This window comes from Coregonus clupeaformis, chromosome 9 (assembly GCF_020615455.1).
Source record: "Coregonus clupeaformis isolate EN_2021a chromosome 9, ASM2061545v1, whole genome shotgun sequence".
Taxonomy (NCBI): Eukaryota; Metazoa; Chordata; class Actinopteri; order Salmoniformes; family Salmonidae; genus Coregonus; species Coregonus clupeaformis.
In genome coordinates this window covers 56,648,922-56,656,586 of record NC_059200.1, presented here as the reverse complement: position 1 = coordinate 56,656,586, position 7,665 = coordinate 56,648,922, and the positions used below count along the sequence as shown (strand labels likewise).

The window sequence follows — 7,665 nt, the reverse complement described above, 5'->3', positions numbered from 1 at the left end:
TTGAACTTGAATTTATAATATTACAATTATAATATTTATCATGCATGTATTATGTATTTATAACACTTGGATAATTAACTTCTTTCAATAAAGAGTTTCACATTCTCTACTGGCTGAAATTAAGTCTCATTTGATGAACTACTACACCTATCCGGTGTCATCAGATCAAATTAGATAGTGAGATTAACTGGTTTTAGAGTATTTACATGATGCATAGGAAGTGTAGTGTACTGTTTTAAAAAAATTGTTTCTGTATATATTCATTACAAATCAGCCTTTAAGTGTATAATTGTAATACATACATGCAGACAAAGTGTTAATTAAAAGACTGGAGTTTGATACTCCTGTTATTGGATATGACTGAAAAATAATGTCTCACAGACATTAATACCGGAACTGCACCTTTATTTGCCAAGGTAGAGTACATGATCAGTGAATATATTCAATATACAGGCTACAATGTGGGGATCTCATTCATGGTAATAACTACATGTATATACGACTTGCATCCTTGGCACAAAGTTATATTATATTCTACTCAATCCATAGGCTTCATTAATGTCATTCAGACTGTTTTGAAGTTGATTCAACCTGCTATGATAGCTGATGTTCATAGCTAGGTTCTGATACACAGATCGGCTACATAGCTAGCAACACATCCATAGGCATACAGTTATTTTTATCCTCCACTGCACAATAAACAAGAAAATAGTTAGCTAGCTACGTTACTTCAGCTGCATTGCATGGCAAATATCTGCAAGGCAAGCTTACAAAATTGTACATTCAATTTGCAGTAAATACTTTAGCTAGCTAGATTATTTACATCCACTGTTTCACAAGACGACAGCCTGGTTTGCTGGTTGTTTCAGGAGTCCCTAAAACATTAAACAACCAGAATTACAATTTCATACTCAAGTCACAACGCCAATAAAGCTAGCCAGTTAGCTAATGTTAGCTAGTCAGATAGCTTGCTAAATAGCGATTTTCGTAAATTAACTTTGACATAAAAATATGCATAATCGTTTGTCTCTACATTAGCTAACATATTCCTCTCAACTGTACATTTTATTTGCATGATTCGTTATGACGTTATAATGACTTACATTTGCTTCCATCCTAGTATTTCGTCAGCCATCTTTGCTGAAGAAAGTCTCCAGCGTTGGGTCGCATAGCGTCATGGGAACCACTCGATATGATTGGTCATCCCCCAGCGGCCGCCGCTATCATTTGCATAAGGTTGGGAAAGATTTAAGTTTTTCACGGGGTCCCCGTCCTCTCCACTTTCCTTTTATTGAAAATGAATGGGAAGCGGTGTTTCACCGGGTAGCTTTAGCAGAGCAGGAATTTGATGAACTGATTTATTGGAAAGATGGCTTGCTATAACGGTGTCATGTTGAAAGCACGGAGCTCTTCAGTAATGCCATTCTACTGTCAATGTTTGTCTATGAAGATTGCATGGCTCTGTGCTCGATTTTATACACCTGTCAGCAACGGGTGTGGCTGAAATAGCCATGTAGCTAGCTACTTTAGTTGACGTGACTGGCACACTTTAGTTAGCTAGCTAGTTAATTTCCTTTGTGTAAATAGCTAACTTAGCTAATCAAGTCCTGCAGGGACTGGTTGATGTTTCTGGTTGAATTTGAGTTATCGTAGGCCATATTGCCCACTCATTTGTATTTAACAATAAATACTGGTTCAATATTTTTACGAGGGGTGTCTAATATGTGGTAGGCATATAACGTTAGATAACAAGTAAGTTAACGAAGTAGTTGGCTAATTAGCCAGCTAACGTTAGCTAGCAGTTAGCTGGATTCTCTACAGTGCGATGTAAAACATAGCAATGTTTTTAATTCATGGTTTTACAAACTTGAACTAGTAATATTAGACATTTCTTAATTATAGGTTAAACTGTAGCGGACAGAATCGCCTCTGCTGCCACCCTTTCCCCTGACCACAGGCAGCAGAAGAGCCCGGTTGGTGACGTGCCCATTATCGAGGAAGGTGAGCGCCATAGAGATTATTTTATGATTGATCATAATGGTGAGAACTAACTATTTTTTTCTTATAAAAATGGTATTCCATTTTGTATCCTTTGCGTTGTTTGACTGCATGATGCGTGTTCACTGATGTCATTCAGGCTGTGATCCGTGCAAGTACACAATGTTGTTGTAGCCATGGCTATGGCTAAACTTTCAATAGGGTATTCTTACTTTCAATCTGTTCCCTTTACAGCAGTCTGGGTTCCTATCTGTGGCTACTATTTGTTGTTTTGAGGTCATATTTTTATTGTGCAGGGGCAAGAGCCTTAGAGCAATATACTTATTGTTCTATCTACACGGAACAAAAATATACACATTAAAGTGTTTGTCCCATGTTTCATGAGCTGAAATAAAAGACCCCAGAAATGTTCCATACGCACAAAAAGCTTACTTCTCTCAAATGTTGTGCACAAATTTGTTTACAGCCCTGTTAGTGAGCATTTCTCCTTCGCCAAGATAATCCAACAATAGAAGGCCACTCTAAAATGTGCAGTTTTGTCACAACACAATGCCACAGATGTCTCAAGTTGAGGGAGTGTGCAATTGACATGCTGACTGCAGGAATGTCCACCAGAGTTGTTGCCAGATAATTACATGTTCTTTTCTCTACCATAAGCCGCCTCCAATGTCGTTTTAGAGAATTTGGCAGTACGTCCAACTGGCCTCACAACCGTAGACCACATGTAACCACGCCAACCCAGGACCTCCACATCCGGCTTCTTCACCTGCGGGATCGTCTGAGACCAGCCACACGGGCAGCTGATGAAACTGGGTTTGCACAACCAAATAATTTCTGCACAAACTGTCAGAAACCGTTTCAGGGTATCTCATCTGCGTGCTCGTCATCCTCACCAGGGTCTTGACCTGAATGCAGTTTGGCGTCGTAACCGACTTCAGTGGGCAAATGCTCACCTTCGATGGCCACTGGCACGCTGGAGAAGTGTGCAATCCACAGATAAATCCAGGTTTCAACTATACCGGGCAGATGGCATCGTGTGGCGAGCGGTTTGCTGATGTCAACGTTGTGAATAGTGTCCCATGGTGGGGTTATGGTGTGGGCAGGCATAAGTTATGGACAACGAACACAACTGCATTTTATCAATGGCAATTTACATGCATAAAGATACCGTGACGAGATCCTGAGGCCCATTGTCGTACCATTCATCCGCCGCCATCACCTATGTTTCAGCATGATAATGCACGGCCCTATGTTGCAAGGATCTGTACACAATTCCTGGAAGCTGAAAATGTCCCAGTTCTTCCATGGCCTGCATACTCATCAGACATTATCACCCATTGAGCATGTTTGGGATGCTTGTTCCAGTTCCAGCAAATATCCAGCAACTTCGCACAGCCATTGAAGAAGAGTGGGACAACATTCCACAGGCCACAATCAACAGCCTGATCAACTCTATGCGAAGGAGATGTGTCGCGCTGCATGAGGCAAATGGTGGTCACACCAGATAATGACTGGTTTTCTGATATACGCCCCTACTTTTTTTTAAAGGTATCTGTGAACAACAGATGCAAATCTGTATCCCAAGTTGTGAAATCCATAGATTAGGGCCTAATTTATTTATTTCAGTTGACATATTTCCTTATATGAACTGTAACTCAGTAAAATCTTTAAACTTACTCTTGAAAGTTGTAATAGTAGAATGCACAAGGTGCAATTTCTAAATTGGGTAGTGCATCATCAGTTCCTTGTCATGTTAGTCATTTTATACCTTAGAGAGCTATTTATAACTTGTCAGTAATGTCTAGATCAACTAGCCCATGTCGGGTAACGTTTTTTTATTTAGGTTTTTTAGCCCATAGATATTGTTGTAATTTTTTGTCACTCAAATATCACATGAATACACATTAGACATGTGTAGTAAATGTATGGAATTGCAAGAAAATAAGCTTTAAACCTGCAAAATTCTCTCTTCAAACGATGGGTGTGAACAGTTTGCCATGAACAGTACTTGTGCCCATAGTACTTGTGCCCATGCTCAAACAGCCGGTCCCAATTTGTTCCTTTCCCCTTGGCCCTAACCCTTTGATGTTTGCAGATCTGTAAGGTTGAAGAAGTGGTTGAAGGATGAGATTCTGTACTGACCTTTGCCCGCCCCCCGTGTTCAGGTGATGTACGGGGTGATCCAGGTGTCTGATGGACAGGTGGATGGACAGACAGACGGAGCCTGTCAGCTTGGTGCTGAGGCACACACACACCAAAAACTATCCTATTGAAAAATAATGCTTTTTATTCATTGATGGAAAACCAGTTGAAGGAAATACATTTGACCATCATGCTTATCAGTCTATAGGTTAATTTGCATATTTTAATAGAATTAAATTGGCTTGTGTGTATTTTCTTTAGTTGGCATGTATCTTACACGCACAACATACAGACAGCCTGTTTTGAGCGGCATATCACCCCAGATAGCACTACAGCTGCTGCTGCAACTCCTCAGCTCGTTGGTGCTGGAGTGAAACATGCTTTTATAAGCCCATTCATTGCCCAACAATTCTAAATGCAATCGCGTCTAGTTGCTATTTTTATTTCTTAACTGGTAATTGACGCGCGCCATTCAAGTGCATAGGCAATGGTAGACAGGCTATCAGCGCATCACCCAACACTTTGCAATGTGAGCTGGAGGCAGTAGGCTGTGCATTTTGAAAACGTCGTTAATTGTTTGAAACCTGAAAGTTTTACTTTGAGGCATATTATGAGGCATGTCTTACCTTGCTTCACGTTTATAGGCAAAATACAACCATAGAAACGTGGAGGCAATTATTTTCTAAAGATAAAGGATTTCGCTCCTGTTCTAATGGTTTTTATAGCAACTTTATTTCGTTGTCCAGAAGCCAAAGGCACAATCCTAGTCATATTAGCAACCCATCCTAGTTGTTGCATCTTTAGATTCCTACTCTTTCTAAGTTTCTAACAGGGATTTTCATCTCTGTCACTTGCATCAGGTGCGCTGTTTAGAAGGGTGTTTTCCCACCAGTTGAATTTTGGCAAATGTTTGAAAACACTTTTTTATTGGCTGCAACCCTGACACACACACGCACACTTCACAAGTTTGCTTTGTATCATATACAGTATATTTCCAGTTTCGCTGGAGTGTGTATTTTGATAAAGTTTCACCCATCATTTCCTTTCCCCACACACTTAATTGTGCATGGATGCATACTACCAGCTGTCCATTCACTTTACTTGTTGGATCTGTTCCTAGCCAAAAGGTATGTGATGTTGTTTTCCCAATCTGGTGGATTGGAGGGGGAAGCCTCAGAGACTCACTACTACTACCCTGTCACTGACGGCACACAGACTACCATGGTGGCCGATGTTCAGGCTCCAGAAACACTGCTCACTCAGAGCACACCCACCAGTCAGTTGAAATGATAATGGCCATTCAAACAGCAGGTCCCAATTTGCTTCCCATGGGCCCTAACTCTTCAATGTTGGCATATCTGTAAGGTGTAAGCAACTCCACTACTCTGGTTATACCTATCCACTTCAGATCTGCAAAAATCAAGTCCTAGGCAGAGGGAGGGAATTCGGACCGGCTGAAACGTTCAGTCAATCTGTACATTGTCTGTCTGCTTAATAGTGCCCTGTGTCTTTCAGGTCAGCTGTATGGGATGATGTCACCAAAGGACGTGTTAGGCGGAGCCAACCAGAGGTCCATAGCACCCTGCACAAAGATATTGAACACGTAACATCAAATCCTCTCTGTGTCTAGGTTACGCTATGACATCACCCATCACTGATTAGGCCTTCATCAATGGGCCTGGGTCATGTTCATTAGGCACCAAAAATACTGAAATATGGACGGACTACCTGGGCTTGTCCAATAAGAAACACTCATTTTGTTTTCCGTTTGAAAATATTTTCTGTTGCGTGCCCTAATGAACACGACCCTGGTTAAAGTAACACATGACACTGCCAATAGTCTTAAGTATTTGATACCTGGTGAATGTGGTGATACAGTACATGACCAATAGTATGTGGACACCTGCATTGGGGTTCAGAGCAAGGCGCTGCACAGATTTTCTAACCTTGACCACATAATGACTAGTTATTTTGGGATGCAATATGATTGTAGAACAGTAATTATTCTGCAGCACCTTGTTCTAGTATTGTCATGATATCAACATTTGTTGCCAGTTTATTAGGTACACAGTGAGTCACATGGCCGCAGCTTGCTATATAAAGCAGGCAGACTGGCATCGACATTAAGGTACTGTTAGATTGAACGTTAGGATGGGCAAAACGAGTGACCTAAGCAACTTTTGAGCGTGGTATGATCATTGGTGCAAGGCGTGCCGGTTCCAGTATCTCAGAAAAGGCCGGCCTGCTGGGCTTTTCAAGCAAGACAGTGTCTAGAGTTTACAGAGAATGGTGCAACAAACAAAAAACATCCAGTCAGCGACAGTCCTGTAGGTGAAAACAGCTTGTTGATGAGAGGTTGAAGGACAATGGCAAGAATTGTGCAAGCTAACAGTGGCGGGCCACATTCAGGCAAATAACGCCATAGTACAACAGTGGTATGCAGAATGGCATCTCGGAATGCACAACTTGTCAGTCCTTGTCACGGATGGGCTATTGCAGCAGACGACCACACTGGGTTCCACTCCTATCAGCTAAAAACAAGAAGAAGCGGCTCCAGTGGTCACGCGATCACCAACACTGGACAATTGAGGAGTGGAAAAACATTGCCTGGTCTGGCGAATCCCGGTTCATGTTGCGTCATGCTGATTGCAGAGTCAGGATTTGGCGTAAGCAGCATGAATCCATGGACCCATCCTGCCTGGTGTCAACAGTACAGGCTGGTGGTGTAATGGTGTGGGGAATGTTTTCCTGGCACACGTTAGGTCCCTTGATACCAATTGAGCAACGTGCTCCGAAAAATTCTGGGTGTTCTGGAGGCAAAGGGGGGTCCGACCCGGTACTAGATGGGTGTAATAAACTGGCCACTGAGTGCATCTACACTCAGTTGTCATAGACATATTATTAAAAATGAGAAGCCTTTTATCTTTGAAATAAAAACTATTATGGAAAGGCTTATTTAAATGCAAAATTGAGCCGAACACGAAGTCTGTTGGTTGACTGTTTCACTACTGCTAATAGCTGACTGTCATTGGTGTTCTGTATCAGTTGTTATTGGAGTCACTGAGCAAATAATGCATTTGATGGTTCTTTGTTTATTCTTATTTGTTTTACTTTGGATCCCATCCCATTTCCAAAAGTTTGACAAACTTTTCTAAGAAGTTAATATCACCCTCAGCATCAAATATTATTTTGTGTTATAGGTTGTTTTGTTGTAATTTCTATTAAATTCATGTGAAAGAGATGTACTTATTTATAGTGACACTGTAAATCTACTACACTGAAAATGAAAACAACTAACAGTATTTACAATCTCACTATCATGAGTGGACTATGTACCTTGTATTCAGCTGTGATGATTGATGATTGAGTTTTAAATACCACAGGCGTTTACGTAGACTAATACTTCAAAGACCGTATGTCAGTAGGAATAATTTACTGTAAAATACTAAACAAGTTAAACCGGTTATTGAAATAAACCAATAGACTGCTTGATGTTGACATACGTCACGTAGGTAATGGGATGTT

At 41.0% G+C, this 7,665-nt stretch overlaps 1 long non-coding RNA gene across 1 annotated transcript; it reads right to left on the bottom strand.

Moving 5' to 3' along the window:
- Window positions 1–388: 388 nt before the first annotated feature.
- LOC121574120 lies at window positions 389–2,001 on the bottom strand. Its single transcript, XR_006002146.2, has 2 exons — window positions 1,104–2,001; window positions 389–875 (listed from the first exon to the last, which is right to left on the bottom strand). It is a non-coding gene; the product is annotated as an uncharacterized LOC121574120 (long non-coding RNA).
- Between the last annotated feature and the right edge of the window lie 5,664 nt (window positions 2,002–7,665).